Source organism: Elephas maximus, chromosome 6, assembly GCF_024166365.1.
Source record: "Elephas maximus indicus isolate mEleMax1 chromosome 6, mEleMax1 primary haplotype, whole genome shotgun sequence".
Taxonomy (NCBI): domain Eukaryota; kingdom Metazoa; phylum Chordata; class Mammalia; order Proboscidea; family Elephantidae; genus Elephas; species Elephas maximus.
The window spans coordinates 21,514,108-21,538,657 of record NC_064824.1 but is presented as its reverse complement, the minus strand read 5'-3'; the positions used below and the strand labels follow the sequence as shown (position 1 = coordinate 21,538,657).

Below are 24,550 nucleotides of genomic sequence, written 5' to 3'. Positions count from 1 at the left end.
AAAACTAAGTAGAAAAAAGAAACTGTCAACAACACACAAAAAAGACATCAAAATGACAGGACTAAACTATCCATAATTACACTGAATGTAAGTGGACTAAATGCACCAATAAGGAGACAGAGAATGGCAGAATGGGTAAGAAAACAGGATCCATCTATATGCTGCCTATAAGAGGCACAGTTTAGCCTTAGAGATACAAACAGACTAAAACTCAAAGGATGGAAAATTATATATCAAGCAAACAACAATCAAAAAAGAGTGGGAGTGGCGATATTAATTCCTGACAAAATAGACTTTAAAGTTAAATCCACCACAAAGGATAAGGAAGGACACTATATAATGATTAAAGGGACAATATACCAGGAGGATATTACCATATTAAATATTTATGCACCCAATGACAGGGCTTCAAGATACATAAAACAAACTCTAACAGGCTTGAAAAGTGAGATAGACAGCTCCACAATAATAGTAGGAGACTTCAGCACACCACTTTTGGTGAAGGACAGAACATTCAGAAAGAAGCTTAGTAAAGACAGAGAAGATCTAAATGCCACAATCAACCAACTTGACCTCATAGGCATATAGAGAACACTCCATCCAACAGCAGACAAGTATACTTTATTTTCCAGGGCACATAGAACATTCTTTAGAATAGACCACATATTAGGTCATAAAGCAAGCCTTAATATAAATCCAAAGCATCAAAATATTCCAAAGCATCTTCTCTGACCATAAAACCATAAAAGTGGAAATCAATAACAAAAAAAACAAGGAAAAGAACTCAAAAACATGGAAATTGAACAACACCTTGCTCAATAAATGACTGGGTTATAGAAGAAATTAAGGGTGGAATAAAGAAATTCATAGAATCAAATGCAAATGAAAACATTTCCTATCAGAATCTTTGGGACACAGCTAAAGCTGTCCTTAGAGGTCAATTTATAGCAATAAATGCACACATACAAAAACAAGACAGGGCCAAAATCAAAGAATTATCCCTATGACTTGAACAAATAGAAAGAGAACAATAAAAAAAACCCTCAGGCACTAGAAGAAAACAAATAATAAAAATTAGAGTAGAATTAAATGAAATAGAGAACAGAAAAACAATTGAAAGAGTTAACAAGACCAACAGCCAGTTATTTGAAAAGATAAAAAAAAAAAAAAATCAACAAACCATTGGCCAGACTGACAAAAAAAAAAAGGAGAGGAAGCAAATAACCTGAATAAGAAATGAGATGGGCGATATTGCAATAGACCCAACTGAAATTAAAAGAATCATATCAGATTACTATGAAAAATTGTACTCTAACACATTTGAAAACCTAGAAGAAATGGATGAATTTCTAGAATCACAGTCTACCTAAAGTAACACAAACAGAGGTAAAACAAAAACAAAAACAACGTAGATCAACTAAATAAACCCATAACAAGAGAAGAGATTGAAAAGGTAATTAGAAAACTCCTAACCAAAAAAAAAAAAAAAACACCCTGGTGCTGATGGTTTCACGGGAGAATTCTACAAAACTTTCAGCGAAGACTTAACCATACTTCTACTAAAGGTATTTCAGAGCACAGAAAAGGATGGAATACTCCGAAACTCATTCTATGAAGCCAGCATTTCCCTGATACCAAAACCAGGTAAAAAGACACCACAAAAAAGGGAAATTACAGACCTATATCCCTCATAAAATTAGATACAAAAATCTTCAACAAAATTCTAGCCAACAGAATTCAACAACATATAAAAAAAAATAATTCACCCTGACCAGGTGGGATTCATACCAGGTATGCAGGGATGATTCAACATTAGAAAAACAACTAATATAATCCATCATATAAATAAAACAAAAAACAAGAATCACATGATCTTATCAGTTGATGCAGAAAAGGCATTTGACAAAATCCAACACCCATTCATGATAAAAAAAATTCTCAGCAAAATAGGAATAGAAGGAAAATTCCTCGACATAATAAAGGGCATTTATACAAAGCTAATAGCCAACACCATCCTAAATGGAGAGAGTCTGAAAGCATTTCCCTTGAGAACGGGAACCAGACTAGTATGCCTTTTATCACCAGTCTTATTCAACATTGGGCTGGAGGTCCTAGCCAGAGCAATTAGGCTAGATAAAGAAATAAAGGGCATCCAGATTGGTAAGGAAGAAGTAAAAGTATCTCTATGTGCAGATGACATGATCTTATACTCAGAAAACCCTAAAGAATCCACAAGAAAACTACTGAAACTAATAGAAGAATTCAACAGAGTATCAGGATACAAGATAAACATACAAAAATCAGTGGGATTCCTATACGCCGACAAAGAGAACATCAAAGAGGAAATCACCAAATCAATACCTTTTACAACTGCCACCAAGAAGATCAAATACTTAGGAATAAACCTAACCAGAGATGTAAAAGACCTACACAAAGAAAACTACAAGGCACTACTCCAAGAAACCAAAAAAAACCTACATAAGTGGAAAAACATACCTTGTTCATGGATAGGAAGACTCAACATTGTAAAAATGTCCTTTCTACCCAAAGCACTCTATAGATACAATGCAATCCTGATCCAAATACAAATGAGATTTTTTAATGAGGTGGAGAAACAAATCACCAGCTTCAGATTGAAGAGAATGAGGCCCCAGATAGGTAAAGCATTACTGAAGACCAAAAAGGGAGGCCTCACACTATGTGGTTTTAGAACATATTATACCACCACAGTAGTCAAAACAGCCTGGTACAAGAACAGATACATAGACAGATGGAACAGAATTGTAATCCAGACATAAATCCATGCGCATATGGGCAGCTGATATTTGACAAAGACCCAAAGTCTGTTAAATGGGGAAAAGGTAGTCTCTTTAACAAAGGTGCTAGCATAACTATATATCCATCTGCAAAAAAAATGAAACAAGACCCATACCTAACACCATGCACGAAAACTAACACAAAATGGATCAGAGACTTAAATATAAAATCTAAAATGATAAAGATCATAGAAGGAAAATAGGGACAACGCTAGGCGCCCTAACACATGGCATAAACAGTATACAAAACATTACTAACAATGCACAAACACCAGAAGAGAAACCAGATAACTGGGAGTTCCTAAAAATCAAACACCTATGTTCATCCAAAGACTTCACCAAAAGAGTAAAAAGGTTACCTACAGACTGGGAAAAAGTTTTTAGCTATGACATTTCCAATCAGTGCCTGATCTCTGAAATCTACATGATACTGCAAAAGCTCAACAATAAAAAGACAAATAACCCAGTTAAAAATGGGCAAAGGATATGAACAGACACTTCACCAAAGAAGGCATTCAGGCGGCTAAGAGATACATGAGGAAATGCTCATGATCATTACCCATTAGAGAAATGTGAATCAAAAGTATAATGAGATACCATCTCCCCACAACAAGACTGGCATTAATCCAAAAAACACAAAATAATAAATGTTGGAAAGGTTGTGGAGAGACTGGAACGCTTATGTACTGGTGTTGGGAATGTAAAATGGTACAACCACTTTCAAAATTGATTTGGTGCTTCCTTAAAAACCTAGAAATAGAAATACCATACAATCCAACAATTCCATTTCTTGGACTATATCAAGAGAAATAATAGTCTCCACATGAACAGATATATGCACACCCATGTTCATTGCAGCACTGTTTACAATAGCAAAAAGATGGAAGCAACCAAAGTGCCCATTGGTTGATGAATTGATAAATAAATTATAGTATATTCACACAGTGAAATACTACACAAGGATTAAGAACAATGATGAATCTGTGAAACATAACACAGAGGAATCTGGAAGGCATTACGCCAGTTGCAAAAGGACAAATATTGTATGAGACCACTATTATAAGAATCCAAGAAAAGTTTAAACACAGAAGGAAATATTCTTTGATGGTTATGAGGGTGGGCAGGGAGGGAGAGGGGTATTCACTAATTAGATAGTAGACAAGAACTATTTTAGGTGACCGGAAAGACAACACACAATACAGGAGAGATCAGTACAACTGGACTAAACCAAAAGCAAAGAAGTTTCCTGAATAAACCAAACGCTTCAAAGGCCAGAGTAGCAGGGATGGGGGTCTGGGACCATGATTTCAGGGGACATCTAGGTCTAAGATACATCAATTGGTCTCAATTCACCTGGAGGAAAGGAGAATGAAGAACACCAAAGACATAAGGTGAAGGTGAGCCCAAGAAACAGAAAGGGCCACATAAACCAGAGACTACATCAGCCTGAGGTGGAAAGAACTAGATGGTGCCTGGCTACCACTGATGACTGCCCTGACAGGGAACACAACAGAGAATCCCTGATGGAGCCGGAGAACTGTGGGATGCAGACCTCAAATTCTGATAAAAAGACCAGAGTTAATGTTCTGACTGAGATTAGAGGGACCCTAGAAGTCACGGTCCCCGGATCTTTTGTTAGCTCGTCTGCAACCAATCCCGAAGCCAATTCTTCCGACTCAGAGTGGATTGGACGATAAGACAGAAAATGATACTGGTGAGGAGTGAGCTTCTTGGCTCAAGTAGACACAGGAAACTATGTGGGCAACTTCTCTCTGGTGGCAAGATGAGAAAGCAGAGGAGGATAGGAGCTGGTTGAATGGATATGGGGAATACAGGGTGGATAGGAGTGTGCTGTCTCATTAGGGGGACAGCAGCTAGGAGTACAAAGCAAGGTATGTATAAGTTTTTGTATGAGAGACTGATTTGATTTGTCACTTAAAGCCCAATAAATTAAAAAAAAAAAAAGTGAATTTCATCTTAAAAAAAAAATTAAGTTACTGCTGCTGCGACTTTACAAAAATAACAATTACTACTACTGCTAGTACTACCATTATTAGTAATACTATTACTACCAATGTGTAGCAAAGGCCACAAAGTGGAACTCAAAAGGCTTGAGCAGAATTTTCAATGAAGCTCTGGAGCAAGAGGACTCTTAAGTGGTGGAGGTGAAGGGGGATAGAGGGAAAATTTTCTGAAAAGGCAGAAGAAAAGTGAAAGGAGTAAGGTTGGAAAAGAAAAAAAAAATTAACATATGAAGGAGAGCTGAAATTCGTCCCCTGATGGGCATAATGCTGGGAATGGAAACAAATCAAAACATGATAAAGAGTCACAAATATAACATAATACAATTTATTTCCATCAGAGGGAAAGCCACTCAATCCTATAAAAAATGCAGAAGCTGCTTGCCCGATCCAACGTCTAATGGATGGTTTGGAGAAACAGGGTTGTTGAGTCCACAAAAGCACTTCCCTGAAGATGTAGCAGCATTCTTTCAATGATCAGGTTCATTGGAATAATTGAGAACCATTTCAGAGATCATATAGGTCAAGGGCCTTCTCAAGGACACAGCCTCGCATCAATCCAGATTGGATGGGAGCTAGGTGTTTAAGGATACAGCATCTTTGGCTGAGCCAAGTGCTGAGTATCTTGACTCTTTTCCTCCAGGGTTATGTGGTTAGAGAAATACCTGGATCAATATCACCAAAACCATCAACAGATTTGTCATAACCATTGGTTCTTAATCACTGCCCAACTGGGTTTATTTATATAGCCTTTAATGTTTACCATCGTCAAGGGAAAAATACCTTGGTACTCTCCTGGACCAAATTCCTGTCATTTCATCCCTCCAAAGTCAGGTCGTTCTTTTCTTGGTTAATTTATTAACTGAGCTTTTCATTTCACGTGCAATGGCTCTTGATTCAAAATGTCTTGCTGAACACATCAATCTCTCTTGTTGCTGACTTTCGAATTCTTGGCTCAATCAATCACAAAACACTCTAATCCTTCTTGCTTCTCCTGAATTATATTTGATACTGGTCCAACTTTATCTTTAATAAGCTCACCTAGGTAATTTGCATATAACAAACAAATTAGGTCTTCTAGTGATTATTTATAGGCTTCCAAAGGCATAAATCAATCTAGAAGTAACCTGATACTAGAGGCCTTCTAGCTAAACGGGGAAATGAAGCTAATAAACAAATCAGAGTTAATTCCTTGCCTGAAATTTAATTGATTCTTTACAGCCACACGGTTCCTTTGGTCATCTATACCTTAACTACTGGATTTGGATCAGGAATCAAACTTACGCTACATTTTTCTTTTTTATGCTTTGGCAACAATTCTGGGATTCTTTTGAGCATGTAATGTTTCTCTATTCTGCTCTAATGGCTGTACTTTAAATACACATGTGGAATGGTATAGGGTACAGACACAGGGGACATGGATTCTCCTTATGGCTCTGCCACATACTACCTGTGAGTCCTAGGGTAATATGTCACCATTCCCTCAATTTCCCGAGTGGCCTATGAACTCTTGAAATGACCTTCAACATTTTAAATGTGACTGTGCATTTCTTCCTTTTAAAGAGAGGTCGATAGTTTTAGTCAAAATCTACCTCTTCCATCGAGAGGTTAAGAACCACTGGGCTGGAGTATATCACACTCTCATGTCAGTGCTTACAAAATATAGTTTAATTGTTATTTTATATTCTGAAAGGAAATTTATATTTTTCAAGAGGTTTTATAAACTAAACTGTGCTCTCTGAATTGAATAAGAGGTGTGAGGAAGGATGGACTGCTTGAGAAATAATCCTGGGATAAGTGGTAGTTCATATGGAAAAATTTAAACCCTTACCACACATCATACAAGAAAATAAATTCTAACAATGCCTTCACACTGGTAAACTCTTTTTGGAATCTGTCTCTCTCCCACGGGGGAAAAAATCTGCATCCCATCCCCAAAGAGACATCTATTTCCCAACAGATCCATTTATTTCATCCTGACATCCTCAGGTAACTTGCCTTCCACCTACCTTAGAAATCTTTGCTTTATGGAATGACAGAACTGTCTTTATTATTAGTAGTATTGTCTAAAAACCACATTGTTGTCATTAGCTGCCATTGGGTTGGCCCTCAACTCATGGTGACCCCAGGCGGATTGGAACACAGAGCTGCCAGGTCCTGTACATCCTCATGATCTTTGTGGATCGAACTGTTGTAATCTAAAGGGTTTTCATTGGTTTATTTTTGGAAGCGGATTGCCAGATATTTCTTTCTAGTCTTAGTCTAGAAGCTCTGCTAAAACCTGTTCAGCATTATAGCAACATGCAAGCCTCCCCTGACAGACAGGAGGTGGCTGTCTAGGAGGTGTATTGGCCAGGGACTGAACATGGGCCTCCTGCATAGAGGATGAGAGCTCTGCCCCTGAACTATCACTGATTCATAGATTTCGAGAAATGTTTGATTGTTAAAACTGATATGCTCCCAGGATGTCCTGTATTTCTTACCTTTCCTCCTTTCCCTTCTTTATCTTTTCACTGATCTAATAACCTACCACTTTCCAAGGAGCATATGGAAAAAAAAAATTTCCAATTCTCTTTTTACATTAATATAGTCATTCATTTCTTCATCTACAGCCTTCAGGACACCCTTGACTTCATTTACTTGCTCCAGGAACAAATTTCATATGTCTTAGTTCTCCAATGAATCACCCCTCTGCTAGGTCGCTTCAGATCCTTTGTATTTCTGGCCAAAATTCCAGGTTTACTGATAGTATCAGTTATCTAACGCTCCATAACAAATCATCCTAACAATTAATGGCTTAAAACAACAATAATCATTTGTTATTACTCAGTTTTTGTGGATTAGAAATCAGGAGAGGCATGGCTAAGTGGTTCTGACTTGGGCTTTCACAAGGCTGCAGTCAGATGTTGACTGTGGCGGCAATCATCTGAAAGCTTGACTGGGGATGACAAGTTGGTACTGGCTGTTGGTGGGAGGCCTTAGTTCCTCTCCATGTGGGCTGCTCTACAGGGCTTCTTGAGTCTCCTAGTAGCGTAGTGATTGACTTCTCCAAGAGCAAAAGATCCAAGAAAGAGAGGCAAAAGCTGCGTTGGCTTTTGTGACCTGGCCTAAGACATCTCACTATAAATCACCCCGTATTTTGTTGGTCACACAGGCCAGCCCTGTCTTAAAATGGGAGGGGACTATACAAGGGAGGAGATATTAGAGGGTGAGGGTCACTGGAGGCCATTTGAAGACTGCCTACTGCATCACCATGCTTCACTGAGTTTTCCAGAATAGGTCCAAATCTAAAATTCTGACCAGCCCACCTATAAACTATGTATCTCAGGAAAACAGTTCTCCTGTGCTTTGTGAAAGTACGTTATTTCTTGACTTTCTCCAATACCTTTATTGCTGACCAATGGTTCTTGAATTGATTCTCTTATTTATGCAATCCTTATAACTGCTCTTATTTTAGAAAAGAAGAGGGGAAAGGAAGGAAAGAGGAAAGGAAGCAGGGAGGGAGGAAGGGAAAATCCTGCCCAAGGTTTCAGATCCTTGTCCTTAGAGTATTCTGGACTTCAATTGCCACACTGGAGATAGCATTTACTACTATTTCATTTTGAAGGATCAGGCCCATGACTGGTTTCCAAAATTACACTTTTTCTCCTACTGGTTTTATCAATTTGTTCCCTGGTGTTTTTTTGGCAGATTTTATGCTGCCTGCATGATGTGAGAAACGATATTTGTACCAGTATGGTCTTCTTGATTCAAATCTTCTCTGCCTATACCAAGAATACTTTGTATTTCCCATCAAACACACAGGATATGTATCAATTAGATTTTTGGGCAGCATCTGCCCTGCCTACATGCAGTTTTGGAAAAATACGTATATTTGAACTTTTAAACATTGTGCATTGATGCTGCTGTTCACATATTGTTTTTCCTTTGGCCAAACTGTGTATTTTTTCTCCAGGTCATGGAGACAAGGACCTCCCTCGCAAAGCACAGGGATATATAACTTGTCTGGGTCTTTTTTCACAGGCAGTATAATCTAATGGTTAAGAGCTCAGGCTCCAGCATCTGAACCTCAATGGGAACCACGTTTCTGCCAAATTCTAGTTGAGGGGCCATTGGACAAGTTATTTAAATTATCTAAGCTTCAGTTGCGCCATCTATAAACTGAAATAATAGTAGAACTGACTTTATAAGAGTTGTCAGTTAGTTATACACAGGTCCTCTCAGCCATACTCAAAAACTGGTTTCGAAATGGCATCTGGAATAGCCGTAATCGCTGGGTCAATGTGTGAAATGGAACAAGCGAAGGTGCTTTGAAACCTGAGGCCATGCTAACTATAGTCTGAAAACACACTTGAAAGTATTCTCCTACCCTGGGAAATACCCAGCCTGTCAAACTAGTAGAAAAATTCAGTTTAAAATAGTGTAATTAAAAACTTCAGCTTAAACTCAATGGAAATGTTTTTAAGCCTTACATTCAGTATTCAATGGAAATCTCACTTCAGTTTTTTCAAGAAATACTAGATCTCTGTTTTTGGTGAACGTGCAGCTAATGACAATGTGTTCATTAAGAATATGCACAAGGAATAAAAAGTTTAATACAGTGAATGAATATAAATAATGGTTGCCAGCAGGGATGGCTTATCCAATAAGGAAGGTAAGCAAGTGCTTAGGTCAGTAACAAAGGAGGGGCACTAGTTGTCCCAAAGCAAAGACCCATAGGTGCCAAGCAGACAGAACAAAAGGAAAAGGAAGCGTCGTGGTAGAAAGGAAGTGGTAGGGCACCAAATGAAACAGATACTATTTTTTTTTTTTAATTTTATAAGCAGGATAACAATTATACTTCCCTTTTCATTTCAAACCAATTGGGTATAACCTCACATTTAGTTCTCTTTCATTGACCACGTATGACCGTACCGGCGGCACTATAATCACGTGATGCGTGACATACCTGATCCCATGCAAAGTGGACAAAACATGTCTTCAGATTGAGCAAACCCTTGTATTTGTATCATGCTCTTTGTGGTCTCTGTTATCCCTATCGAGTATCAGCAATAGTCCAATGAAATGTGAAGACGCAGCATCAAAGTGAGTGTACAAGTTTTTAAGCCTTATTTCAAGACCAAAAAAACACTCATGGAGACCTGCAAAGAGCCTGACAACAAAGATTGTACGACAGATGAAAAATTATTTCCAAGTGCCTTGTAAGTACTATTTCTTTTGACTATCTCAGACCCGAAGAACAAAATAATGTGTTCCAAATCTATTTTTTTACTTACTAATTTTCAAATATAAATTTTTGTGTTGACATCCAAATTCGAGTGTGAATTTTATTTTACAAATTTTAAATTTAAGTAAATTTTCTGGATGGCAAACAAACAAGGCTCTGTAGCCAGAATGTATTTCTAGGGTGTAAAGCTAACGGTGAAAATTGTAAGAAGGAGTGGCTGCTGTACTCTCCATCACCTGGCTCTGTATATTGTTTTGCTTGCAAACTATTCAGTCCTAAATTATTGAATTCTCGATTTGGATTTAGTGGGATTGGTGCAACTGGAATAGATTGATAAACATGAAAAGAGTTTAATTCACAGAGATTGTATGTTGTCACATTTAAACCGAAAACATGGGTTTGGTTTAACGCATGAACTGGAAACACAAATTAATGAAAAACATCAGTACTGGAAAGCTGTTTTGTGACAAGTTGTGCTGCCATTATAACAACTGCTGCAAGTGAACTACCTTTTCAAGGAAGAAAGGAGGTGTTTGGGTCCCCACAAAATGGAAATTTTTCTCAGTTTGATCTATTTTTAGCAGTTCATATCTCAAAATATGGGCAACCTATCATATGCCGGCATACCTTGGAGATATTGCCGGTGTGGTTTCAGACCACCACAATAAAGTGAATATCACAATAAAGCAAGTCACATGAACTTTTTGGTTTCCTAGTGCGTATAAAACTTATGTTTACACTATGCTGTAATCTGTTGAGTGTGCAATTGCATTATGTCTAAAAAACAATGTACAGACCTTAATTAAAAAATACTTCATTGCAAAAAAATGTTAACCATCATCTGAGCCTTCAGAGAGTCATAAGGTTTTTGCTGGTGGAGGATCTTGCCTCGATGTTGATGGCTGCTGACTGACCAAGGTGGTGGTTGCTGAAGGCTGGAGTGGCTGTGACAATTCCTTAAAATAAGACAACAAAGAAGTTTGCTGTGTTGATTGACTGTTGCTTTCATGAAATGCTGTTTGATAGCATTTTACTCACATTAAAACACTCACATTAGAACTTTCAAAATTGGAATCAATCCTCTCCAACCCTTATGCTGCTTTATCAACTAAGCTTATGTAATATTCTAAATACTCTGTTGTCATTTCAACGATGTTAACAGCATCTTACCAGGAGTAGATTCCATCTCAAGAAACCACTTTCTTTGCTCATCCATAAAAAGCAACTTCTTATCCATTAAAGTTTTCTCATTAAATTGTAGCAATTTAGCCACATCTTCAGGCTCCACTTCTAAGTCTAGTTCTCTTGCTATTTCCACCACATCTGCAGTTATGTCCTCCACTGAAGTCTTGAACTCCTCCTTGGCATCAACTTTTTCCAAACGCCTATTAATGTTAATATTTCGATCATGAGTGTTCTTAATGGCATCTAGAATGGTGAGCCCTTTCCAGAAAGTTTTCAATTTATTTTGCCCAGATCCATCAGAGGAATCACTCTCTCAGCTACAGCCTTACGAAATACACTTCTTAATTTATGAGATATGAAGGTTGAAATGACTCCTTGATACCTGGGCTGCAGAATGGATGTTGTGTTAGCAGGCATGAAAACAATATTAATCTGCTTGAACAGCTCCATCAGAACTCCTGGGTGACCAGGTGCATTGTCAATGAGCAATAGTATTTTGAAAGGAATTTTTTTTTTTTTTCTGAGCACTAGTTCTCAACAGTGGGCTTAAAATACTCAGTAAACCATGTTGTAAACAGATGTACCGTCATCCAGGCTTTGTTGTTCCATTTATACAGCACAGGCAGAGTCAGAAGTCTAGATGTAGCATAATTCTTTAAGGCCCTAGGATTTTTTTTTTTTTTTTATAATAACTTTTATTAAGCTTCAAGTGAACGTTTACAAATCCAATCAGTCTGTCACATATAAGTTTACATACATCTCACTCCCTACTCCCACTTACTCTCCCCGTCTTGAGTCAGCCCTTTCAGTCTCTCCTTTCTTGACAATTTTGCCGGCTTCCCTCTCTCTCTATCCTCCCATCCCCCCTCCAGACAAGAGTTGCCAACACAATCTCAAGTGTCCCCCTGATATAATTAGCTCACTCTTCATCAGCGTCTCTCTCCCACCCGCTGACCAGTCCCTTTCATGTCTGATGAGTTTTCTTCAGGGATGGTTCCTGTCCTGTGTCAACAGAAGGTCTGGGGAGCATGGCCACCGGGATTCCTCCAGTCTCAGTCAGACCATTAAGTTTGGTCTTCTTATGAGAATTTGGGGTCTGCATCCCACTGCTCTCCTGCTCCCTCAGGGGTCCTCTGCTGAGCTCCCTGTCAGGGCAGTCATCGATTGTGGCCGGGCACCAACTAGTTCTTCTGGTCTCAGGATGATGTAGGTCTCTGGTTCATGTGGCCCTTTCTGTCTCTTGGGCTCTTAGTTGTCATGTGGGCTTGGTGTTCTTCATTTTCCTTTGCTCCAGGTGGGTTGAGACCAATTGCTGCATCTTAGATGGCTGCTTGTTAGCATTTAAGACCCCAGACGCCACATTTCAAAGTGGGATGCAGAATGATTTCATAGTAGAATTATTTTGCCAATTGACTTAGAAGTCCCCGCAAACCATGTTCCCCAGACCCCCGCGCTTGCTCCGCTGAGCTTTGAAGCATTCATTTTATCCCGGAAACTTCTTTGCTTTTGGTCCAGTCCAATTGAGCTGACCTTCCATGTATTGAGTGTTGTCTTTCCCTTCACCTAAAGCAGTTCTTATCTACTGATTAATCAATAAAAAACCCTCTCCCACCCTCCCTCCCTCCCCCCGTCGTAACCACAAAAGTATGTGTTCTTCTCAGGTTTACTATTTCTCAAGATCTTATAATAGTGGTCTTATACAATATTTGTCCTTTTGCCTCTGACTCATTTCGCTCAGCATAATGCCTTCCAGGTTCCTCCATGTTATGAAATGTTTCAGAGATTCGTCACTGTTCTTTATCGATGCGTAGTATTCCATTGTGTGAATATACCACAATTTATTTACCCATTCATCCGTTGATGGACACCTTGGTTGCTTCCAACTTTTTGCTATTGTAAACAGAGCTGCAATAAACATGGGTGTGCATATATCTGTTTGTATGAAGGCTCTTGTATCTCTAGGGTATATTCCGAGGAGTGGGATTTCTGGGTTGTATGGTAGTTCTATTTCTAACTGTTTAAGATAACGCCAGATAGATTTCCAAAGTGGTTGTACCATTTTACATTCCCACCAGCAGTGTATGAGAGTTCCAATCTCTCCGCAGCCTCTCCAACATTTATTATTTTGTGTTTTTTGGATTAATGCCAGCCTTGCTGGTGTGAGATGGAATCTCATCGTAGTTTTAATTTGCATTTCTCTAATGGCTAATGATCGAGAGCATTTTCTCATGTATCTGTTGGCTGCCTGAATATCTTCTTTAGAGAAATGTGTGTTCATATCCTTTGCCCACTTCTTGATTGGGTTGTTTGTCTTTTTGTGGTTGAGTTTTGACAGAATCATGTTGATTTTAGAGATCAGGCGCTGGTCGGAGATGTCATAGCTGAAAATTCTTTCCCAATCTGTAGGTGGTCTTTTTACTCTTTTGGTGAAGTCTTTAGATGAGCATAGGTGTTTGATTTTTAGGAGCTCCCAGTTATCGGGTTTCTCTTCATCATTTTTGGTAATGTTTTGTATTCTGTTTATACCTTGTATTAGGGCTCCTAGGGTTGTCCCAATTTTTTCTTCCATGATCTTTATCGTTTTAGTCTTTATGTTTAGGTCTTTGATCCAATTGGAGTTAGTTTTTGTGCATGGTGTGAGGTATGGGTCCTGTTTCATTTTTTTGCAAATGGATATCCAGTTATGCCAGCACCATTTGTTAAAAAGGCTATCTTTTCCCCAGTTAATTGACACTGGTCCTTTGTCAAATATCAGCTGCTCATACGTGGATGGATCTATGTCTGGGTTCTCAATTCTGTTCCATTGGTCTATGTGTCTGTTGTTGTACCAATACCAGGCTGTTTTGACTACTGTGGCTGTATAATAGGTTCTGAAGTCAGGTAAGGTGAGGCCTCCCACTTTCTTCTTCTTTTTCAGTAGTGCTTTGCTTATCCGGGGCTTCTTTCCCTTCCATATGAAATTGGTGATTTGTTTCTCTATCCCCTTAAAATATGACATTGGAATTTGGATCGGAAGTGCGTTAAATGTATAGATGGCTTTTGGTAGAATAGACATTTTTACTATGTTAAGTCTTCCTATCCATGAGCAAGGTATGTTTTTCCACTTAAGTATGTCCTTTTGAATTTCTTGTAGTAGAGCTTTGTAGTTTTCTTTGTATAGGTCTTTTACATCCTTGGTAAGATTTATTCCTAAGTATCTTATCTTCTTGGGGGCTACTGTGAATGGTATTGATTTGGTTATTTCCTCTTCGGTGTTCTTTTTGTTGATGTAGAGGAATCCAAGTGATTTTTGTATGTTTATTTTATAACCTGAGACTCTGCCAAACTCTTCTATTAGTTTCAGTAGTTTTCTGGAGGATTCCTTAGGGTTTTCTGTGTATATAATCATGTCATCTGCAAATAGTGATAGCTTTACTTCTTCCTTGCCAATCCGGATACCTTTTATTTCTTTGTCTAGCCTGATTGCCCTGGCTAAGACTTCCAACACGATGTTGAATAAGAGCGGTGATAAAGGGCATCCTTGTCTGGTTCCCGTTCTCAAGGGAAATGCTTTCAGGTTCTCTCCATTTAGAGTGATATTGGCTGTTGGCTTTGCATAGATGCCCTTTATTATGTTGAGGAATTTTCCTTCAATTCCTATTTTGGTAAGAGTTTTTATCATGAATGGGTGTTGGACTTTGTCAAATGCCTTTTCTGCATCAATTGATAAGATCATGTGGTTTTTGTCTTTTGTTTTATTTATGTGATGGATTACATTAATGGTTTTTCTGATATTAAACCAGCCTTGCATACCTGGTATAAATCCCACTTGATCAGGGTGAATTATTTTTTTGATGTGTCGTTGGATTCTATTGGCTAGAATTTTGTTGAGGATTTTTGCATCTATGTTCATGAGGGATATAGGTCTATAATTTTCTTTTTTTGTAATGTCTTTACCTGGTTTTGGTATCAGGGAGATGGTGGCTTCATAGAATGAGTTGGGTAGTATTCCGTCATTTTCTATGCTTTGGAATACCTTTAGTAGTAGTGGTGTTAACTCTTCTCTGAAAATTTGGTAGAACTCTGCAGTGAAGCCGTCCAAGGCCCTAGGATTTTCTGAACGGTAAACGAGCAATACTTCAACTTAAAGTCACCTAAAGTCACCAGCTGCATTAGCCCCTAACAAGAATGTCAGCCTGTCCTTTGAAGCTTTAAAGCCAGGCATTGACTTCTCCCCTCTAGCTATGAAAGTCCTAGATGGCATCTTCTTCCAATAAAAGGCTGTTTCATCTACACTGAAAATCTGTTGTTGAGTGTAGTCCCTGTCGTCGATGATCTCAGCTAGATCTTCTGCGTAACTTGTTGCAGCATCTACATCAGCCCTTGCTGCTTCACTATGCACTTTTATGTTATGGAGGTGGTTCTTTCCTTAAACCTCATGAACCAAACTCTGCTAGCTTCAAACTTTTCTTCTATAGCTTCCTCACCTCTCTCAGCCTTCATAGAATTGGAGAGATTTAGGGCTTTACTCTGGCTTAGGCTTTGGCTTAAGGGAATGCTGTGACTGGTTTGATCTTCTATCCAGACAACTAGAAGTTTCTCCATATCAGCAGTAAAGCTGTTTTGCTTTCTTACCATTTGTGTGTTCACTGGAGTAGAGTTTTTAATTTCCTTCAAGAACTTTCCCTTTGTATTCGCAACTTGGCTGTTTGGCACAAGAGTGCTAACTCTTGGCCTATTTTGACTTTCAGCATGCTTTCCTCACTAAGCTTAATGATTTCCAGCTTTTTTTGATTTACAGTGAGAGACATGTGTCTCTTCTTTTCACTTGAACACTTAGAGGCCATTGTAGGGTTATTAATTGGCCTAATTTCAGTATTGTCTCGGGGAATTGGGAGGCCCGAGAGAGGGAGAGAGACAGGGGAACAGCTGGTCAGTGGAGCAGTCAGAACACACAACATTTATCAATTAAGTTTGCCATCTTATATGGACATGTGACATCAAAGATCATTGATCACGGATCGTCATAACAGACATAATAGTAGTAGTAAAGTTTTAAATACTATGAGAATTACCAAACTGTGACACAGAGACACGAAGTGAGCACGTGCTGTTGGAAAAATGACGCTGATAGACTTGCTCAACTCAGGGTTGCCACAAAGCTTCCTTTTGTAAAAAATGCAATATCTGAAAAGCGCAATAAAGCAAAGCACAATAAAGCGAGGTATGTCCGTATGTCTAAAACAATGTGTGAAAAATTAATAAACTTAATAAGTGATAAAACTAGACCAACTATTTTCAGTGAAATAAGTATAGCTCGATATTTCAGTTTGTACATTCCACTCCTGGGTCTTTCTCATACAGATCAGCTAAGTATTGTTTTAAGACCCATATTTCCAAAAGATGAGAAACCGGTTGAGCAATTTATCACATCTGCTAATTTAAATATCATACCAGTGAAGAAATTGCAAATCAAGTACTTCACTATTTATGTGAAGTTTATAAAGGGGATTTTTATAAGTGCAGAGACCAGTCCTATGACAATGCTGCCAGTATGTCGGGGTGTTATAAAGGCACGGAACAGAAAATTTAAAACATAATGAGTATGCCATTTTCATACCATGTTCTGCACATTCACTTAATCTTGTAGGATGTAGTGCAATAGATAGTTGTCTGGAAGCGGTTGTTTTTTTTCTACCATTCAGTTACTCTAACATTTTTTCCACCTCTATTCACTGATGGGCAGTTCTTAAAACATATTTAGGCAATGATTGAATATTAAAACGTCTTTCTAATGCATGTTGGGGAGATGAGTGCCATCTGAATCATACACTCAGATTCTAGGTGACTTAGAGAATATTGCTGAAGACTAGACACAGAAAGGAGATACCAAAACATAAGCTGAAAACATCAACAAAATGCAAACACGAGAGTATATATTTATGTTGGTTATTGCAATAATATATTGCAGTATTTTTATTGGATGAGTCAAGCTCTCCAAGATTCAGAAGTAAATTTAAAGACATGCACAGATATCTACCAGTCATTAATAGGGTATTTACATTATTTAAGAAGAGATTTTGAAAATTTTGAAATGCAACAACAACAATAACAGAATACTGATTATCATCATTACAGAAGCAGTGGGAAAGAAGCAAGTAAATGACAAAAGTGCTCCAGAGTTATCCCTGAAAGCAAGAGATCAAATTCATATAACCACATACTACACCATCATTGATACACTTGAATCTTGCATGAAAAGAAGGGTGAAAGTGTATGAAGTTCTTTCAAAGAGATCTTCCTTCTTAAACAATGTGCGTATACCTGATGAAGAATGTATGAAGGCATCCAAGAAACTGTACCGGCTTAGCCAGATGACTTAAATACAAACCCTTACAGAGAAGTACAACGATTTCATTCTTGCCTAAGTTTACAGATTCAGGAAAGACAAATTTTACTCATACAGGCATGTATGATTCCATAGTAGAAGATCAAATGCAATGTGTATTTCCCAATGTTGAAATTGCCTTATGCATATTCCTAACTTTAATGATCACAAACAAACTGTACAACAGAACACTCATTTTTATCCCTAAAGAGATTCAAAAACCCTCGTGATTCATTATCCTTGTTATGTATAGCAGTAGACATTGTTTGGCAGATTAATTGTGATGAAATCATTGAAGAATCTGTAAGAGCAAAAAATAGAAAGAAACATTTTCAATTATAATATATTAGAAATGAATAGTCTATCTAAAAATGAAATATAGTAATTTGTCATAATATTAGTTTTCTGATCATTAAACTTCCTTTTTTTAATGTAAATTTTCCATTTTATTGTAATGTTTTATATAACACTTCTTTGAATGCATTTCTCTACACCTACCCTATGCTAGAGCACAGGGACCCTGGTGGCGCAGTGGTGAAGAGCTTGTCTGCTAACCAAAAAGGTCAGCAGTTGGAATCCACCAGCCGCTCCTTGGAAGACTTACGGAGCAGTTCCTCTCTGTCCTATGGGGTTGCTATGAGTCAAAATCAACCCTATGGCAATGTTTTTGTTTGTTTACTCTAGCCACAGCTCCTTTGGAATTGTTTCAGTCATTCCTAACATGCGACTTGACTAGAGAGCTTGAATCTAAACAAGCAAGCAATATTTCAAATGACCAAATGACTTTTACATGAGTGGAATGAGGAATATAATTATCAGCTAATGATTGTGGCTGTTAATCTCCAACAAGATACTTTGTCACAATGTTTCTTCTGATACAGCAGTTGTAGTTACAAATTAGAACCTTCAAAAAATAAGGTCAGAACAAGAGTACAATAAAAATTTCTGCTGCGTAAACCTTCCATAGTCCTAAGCCTCTGACAGAAGCAAGGCAAAGTATCTTTCCTGCAAACTAAATGGAATTCTAGTGTTTCACCGTAGTAGAACTTCCAGAGAAAGAAGCCCAAAACATGTCATTATTATGTATAGCATCTTGGCTCTAGTTGCATTAATTATGTCTGAAGAGTTTAATACCCACCCAAGTCCAAGAGTGAAGAACACAAAAACTGGTGTGGTAATCGGCAACGGCAGACTGCAAAAACACAGGCTGGTTGTGTCAGTGCAGCCCTGAGGGAATTTTCTTCCACAGAGGCTGAGTACAGCCGTTCTGCTCAAGAAGCCAGTGAAATAAGGACAGTCAATGTAGGAAGAGACAGAAACATTCTTCTCCCTGACTTATTACCCACCACCCTGACTTTGTAAAAGGTAAATAGTATTAAGAGAATTTGGTTGTTGTATTTTTTCATGGTTTAGTGCTGCTCCATGTCTCCTTCCTTCTTATTTTGCTGTGTCATCCGTGCTGCCTGTGGTGTCATATTAGGGATGCTGTCAGTGACTGGAATGCTATTCCCAACTCTTCATCAATCAATTCATCTGTCGATGCTTCGTATCCGAGTGGCTTCTTGGGGAACGATCACACCAGCAGCTCCGGGTCCAAGGTGGGGGGTGGATCCTCTGCCCTCCTGCTCTCTAAATTTTCTTTCATGACATCTTTTCATTTGTTCATCTATAATTATAGCATTTATTACTAAACATGCCTCAAAAATGAAGTATGAGCCGTTTAAAGCAAAATTGGTGAAAGTCAATTTTTCATTGCGGGAGATCAAGAGAATGTTACATTGATTGTTGAAACAACTAAGTTCATTGACACACTTTCTTTGTTGTAGAATATGTGGAATATTCTGTTTGCAGAAAATGTGGTATATAAAAAAAAACCTCAGTACCCTGAATGCATTAAAAATTTTATAGTTCGCTTCATCTCATTCTGCTAAAATGGCATACATCACTTTAGTGTTCAATGCTAACATTATAAAAAAAATATAGTTGCATTTAAAAAGAAGTTCCACCATGGATAGCTAAGACACACACACGTATACATACATGTATACATATAACTCACATATCATGTTTGAATGCGTGAGTAAGCAGAGGAGGGGCACCACAGTTTATCAGTGTGTAAGGCCCTCACATGCCTTATTCCAGCCCTGGTTGCCAGTTTTCCTCTGTGATTGTCTTGTCCACACCATGGGATATACACATTCTACACTGGAAACTGCTGCCCAGCCTTAGTTGACAAAGAATAAATGGTCATTTTCTGGAGAGACTTACAAATTTTAAGCAGGCCGAATGTGCATCTGTGCCAATTACTGCTGCAGTACTGGCTCGCTATGGGTCAGAATCAACTCGATGGCAACGGACTTGGTTTCTGGTTTTGACCATGAGCAGCTCACTTAACTATTGTGGATCTCAGTTTCCTCATCTGTGAAATGGAGATAAGTTTATGATATCTAACCTTATAATATGAGTGTCAGGAGGAAATGGAAGAGATGTAATAGATGGAGGAGAGGGTTAAATAGAGGAGAGTGGCAGTGGTTATGAGCTCCCCTGCTAACCAAAAGGTTGGCAGTTCTAGTCCACCAGCCGCTCCTTGGAAACTGTGTGGGGCAGTTCTACTTTGTCTTATACAGTGGCTATGAGTTGGAATTGACTCGACGGCAAGGGGTCTGTTTTGTGTGTGTGTGTGTGTGTGCATTAGACACAGTGAATCAGTGAATGATAGTTTTTATCGTTAGCAAAATCTGAGTTACCATGTTCTAAGAACCATCACTACATATTCTACCTGGGTTTATACATTTATTGAAATTAAGAATCATGAAGTCTATTAAAAATTCTCTCAGTGACAATCAACTTTACTGAAGCATAAGAAGTAACTGGGAACTGTAATAATTCTAAAAAATGGAATAAAACTAGGCGACAGTAAATAAAAAGGAGTTACCTCCCTGCTTTTCCCAATTAATTAGCATGCACACATCCAATTATTCATACCTTAGGGAACTCATTTAGGCAATCAGGTATCCCATAAATATTCATCTTATTTACCTTCAGTGTCTCTGTCATTAGGATTAGAAATTGGCAGTGTTTTCTCAATACATTTCACAACTGGTTGCTTTGAAAAAAATTACCTGGGATTCAATTCATATGTCATTAATGGTGAAAATGATCTGCCACACGGACGCTGGATTAACAGAGGGGTGCTCCGTGCTCCTTGTCCTCTCCTGGCAGCCTCCATTACCTACGTGAAAGGCATGCACTCTCCCAGGGCCTGGAGGTGACTGGAGAGGTGTGATACTGACCTTCAGCCACTAGCAAGTGCTCTTGAATAGTTTTTCAGGGCAATCAGGCCCTGGGCCACAGGAATTGAGAGGCTACATCTCTGGTTTGAATTTGTCGGAGAAGCAGAAAGAATGGAATTTAAAGCTGTGAAGGCACTGTGCCACCAACACAGACATGGCCCCAGATAACTTGGCTCTTCAAGATGATAAGGATGGCCCAGACAGCAATGGCAGAGAGAAATGTGAATCGGGACCCTACTACATAATTTGCGGGGCCTGGTGCAAAATGAAAATGCAGAGGCCTCTGTTCAAAACACTAAGAATTTCAAGACGGTGACAGTGGGCCATTGTGAGTCTGGGGCCATGCGTGACTGCACAGGTTGAAGCTGGCCCTGTGTCCAGTACACTGATTACCTTCTTCTCAACTGCCCAGTCGCAAATAAGCAACCAACAAGGATGAGTCACTCTTCCTGGCTATGAAGAAATTAGTCTCACATTGTAAATACTGTTTATTGGGTGCTTGTTAGAGCCAGACCCTGTGCTAGGCTCTTTACATACATTATCTCTAATCCTTATGTTTAGTCCCCAGAATAAACTTTGAAAAACTGTTTGGCAATGAGTTGATTCTGACTCACAGCAATTCCATGTGGGTCAGAGTAGAACGTGCTCCATAGAGTTTTTGATGGCTGATCTCTCGGAACTAGATTGCCAGGCCTTTCTAGCAGGCGCATCTGAGTAGATTTGAACCTCCAACCTTTCGGTTTGCAGAAAGGCACATTAGCCATTTGCACCACCCAGGGGCTTTGCATTTATAGGTAAGGAGACTGACTTTTAAGGAGAGTAACTGACTCACTAGCCCTGGTGGCTCAGTAGTGAAAGAGTTTGGCTACTAACCAAAAGGTCAGCAGTTCGAGCTCCACCTGCTGCTCTGTGGGAGAAAGATGTGGCAGTCTGCTCCTGTAAAGATTTACAGCTTTGGAAATCCTATTGGGTAGTTCTAATTTGTCCTAGAGGGCCTCTATGGAATGGACTGAATGGCAGTGGGTTTGGTTTGGTTTGGAACTGCCTCACACAGAGGTAGTAAGGACAGTATCAGGGTGAAAACCCAGATCTGTCTGTCTGACTCCAATACTCCAAGGCCCGTGTTCTTCCCATGTGGATCATGCTGCTTTACAAAATTGGGAATGATGAACTTCTAAAATACAGTATGTGCTTTCTGGGGGGCAACTTTTCCATTTCCAGTCATTTTAATTATCTTTAGAGATTTTGAACACTCCTCAGCAACCCTCACGGGCCCTCCGCTCCCTCCGTAAGAAACACTGCCAAAAGAATTTACAGAGCAAGTTACAAGTACTGCTTCCCTTTCTTGCTCTCCAGGCTGTAGACAAAAGCTCCTTTTCATTGTGGCAAAGGGATACAGTCAGCTGAACTGCATAAACTAGCAGGGCCATTTCATTTCCAAAGAGGAGCCTAGTTGAAACTTTTTTGATCCAACTTGAAATAAATCAATATAGTGGAAGATGGATCCTGAAAGACCCTTCGAGAAAGGAAAGGTCTTCAGAATGTAGCCTGAGGCCAAGTCTTCCTCTAACTTTCCCACTCTCAAATCCTGTAAAAGCCTGGGGTTAGGGAAGACACCATGGAATGACCTCTTGAAAGTGCTTTCTGAAAGCTTAATGATGAGACAATTTCAGAAAGGAAGCCTCCTTTTGTCTGAAGCTTAGCTTTTCCTTTGGTTGCCATGATGGCAGGTTCAGTAGGATGGAGGATCTCAGGCCGGGCTGTCTGGGAAGCCACGATCCCCTTTCAGCCAACAAACAGCATGCATGTCCCAGCATTCCCGAAGCTCGGCTGCTCATTAGAACCGTCACTTAACCCCATGCCCTGCCCACTGCCTACTTATTGTAATTAATTTTATGGCCTCTTTAAAAAAAGAGAGAGAGAAAAGAAAAGAGAGACCTCTACATTTTATGCTACATTGCACAAGCAATTGAAAGTTGCAGGGTAAGAAGAAGAAAAAAAGAAAAAAGATCCAAGCACCAAATGGTTAGCAGGCTTTTCTTCTATTTTCAATGAGCAACCTATTTAAATCAATTATCAGCTCAAAATGAGCAGGCTGATCTAATTAGTCTTGGCCCCTGGTGGGTTCATGAATGAAAGGGAGGTGCTGGGTAGATGTGAGACTTCTCTGGAGTCTTTGGAACTGACCACACAAACGCAGGCCCCTTCTGGGTTGCTAAGTCTCAGGCAGCATTACAGAAAGAAAGAAAGACAGGGTAGAATAAGAGGATGAGGGAAGAATGGTTAGTTTCATCCACAGAATAACTAAGCATTAAAACAAAAAAAAACAAACAAAAAAAACCATTGCGTGGCATATTTCTAGCCTTTTTTATCTTACTAGGCAATGATCATTACCATTTGATAAGTAGTTCAGAATTACAAATAAATCAATTCCTGTTTTCTTTAAGCATGTTTGAAATGGAACAACATATTGACTTCAGAAGAAAACACGCTGCTGAGTGATGACAGTTCAAGCCAGGAATCTTGGGACAAATAACCTCCTCCCCATCCCCACCCCAGTCATGTCCTGCCCTCTGTTTCATCTGAATGGCCCCTGGATTAATACATAGTTAATTAAGGAACTCATCTAAGGAAACAGGAATGGGAAATCTGATGAACAATAAGTTTGTGAGTGTTGGGGGCAGGAAGATGAGGACTGGAAGGTCTCAAGTTTCCCAGGATATATATTTTTTAATACATCTTTTCGTGTGTTCTGTGCAAGGAAGTAGATATTTGCTTTTTGGGTTATGACATTTCTTACCCCAAATGTTAACTCTTTGGTAAATGTTATAAGTATTTATGGCTTGGGGATTTGATGTCTGTTACTTTTTGGGCTATTCCTTCCTAATTGAAATTACATGGGCTTTGAAGTAGCCAGATCAGCTTTGCTGCTGCTAGAGAGAGGTGTGACATTAGGTAACTTTCTTCCCATTGTTGAGCCTCAGTGTTTTCATCTTTGGTATGGGAATAATCTCCTCTAGCTGTTCTGAGAATTGGGATACTGGCTGTAAAGTAGCCCCATATGTTGTGGCTAGTTGCCATTTAGTTGGCTTCAACTCATGGCGACCTTCTGTATCGCAGAATGAGACTTTGCCCAGTCCTGCATCATCTTCATGATTGTTGCTATGGTCGAGGCCATTGTCGTGATGCTGGGTCAATACATCTCAATGAGGGCTTCCCCTTGTTTTTTGCTGACCCCCCACTTTATCAAACATGATGCCCTTTTCTAGGAATTGGTCTTTCCTGTTGATGTGTCCAAAGTAAGCAAGCTGAAGTCTTGCTGTCCTCACTTCTAAGCAGCCTTCTGGTTGTATTTTTTCTAAGACTGATTTGTTCATTCTTCTGGCATTCCACGATACATTCAATATTCTTTGCCAGCACCACAGTTCAAATGCAAAAACCGTATGTTAGGCTTTCTGTAAACATTAGCTTCTTCTGCATCTCTCCGTTTCACTCAGAAAAGCATATCTAAGGATATTTTGGCAAGGGGCAGACTTGGCTTTGGGTTTTCCAAAATAATGCAATCACGGTGTACAGTTTTTTGCATTGATTTTTACCAGAATGTGGTCAATTTTGTAAGACACTGCTTGAAGGAATGATAA

The 24,550-nt window shown here is 39.0% G+C and overlaps 1 pseudogene; it reads right to left on the bottom strand.

The window, feature by feature from the left end:
- Positions 1-18,724: 18,724 nt before the first annotated feature.
- On the bottom strand, positions 18,725-18,938 carry LOC126078559 (phosphatidylinositol N-acetylglucosaminyltransferase subunit Y-like; annotated as a pseudogene).
- Positions 18,939-24,550: the final 5,612 nt, after the last annotated feature.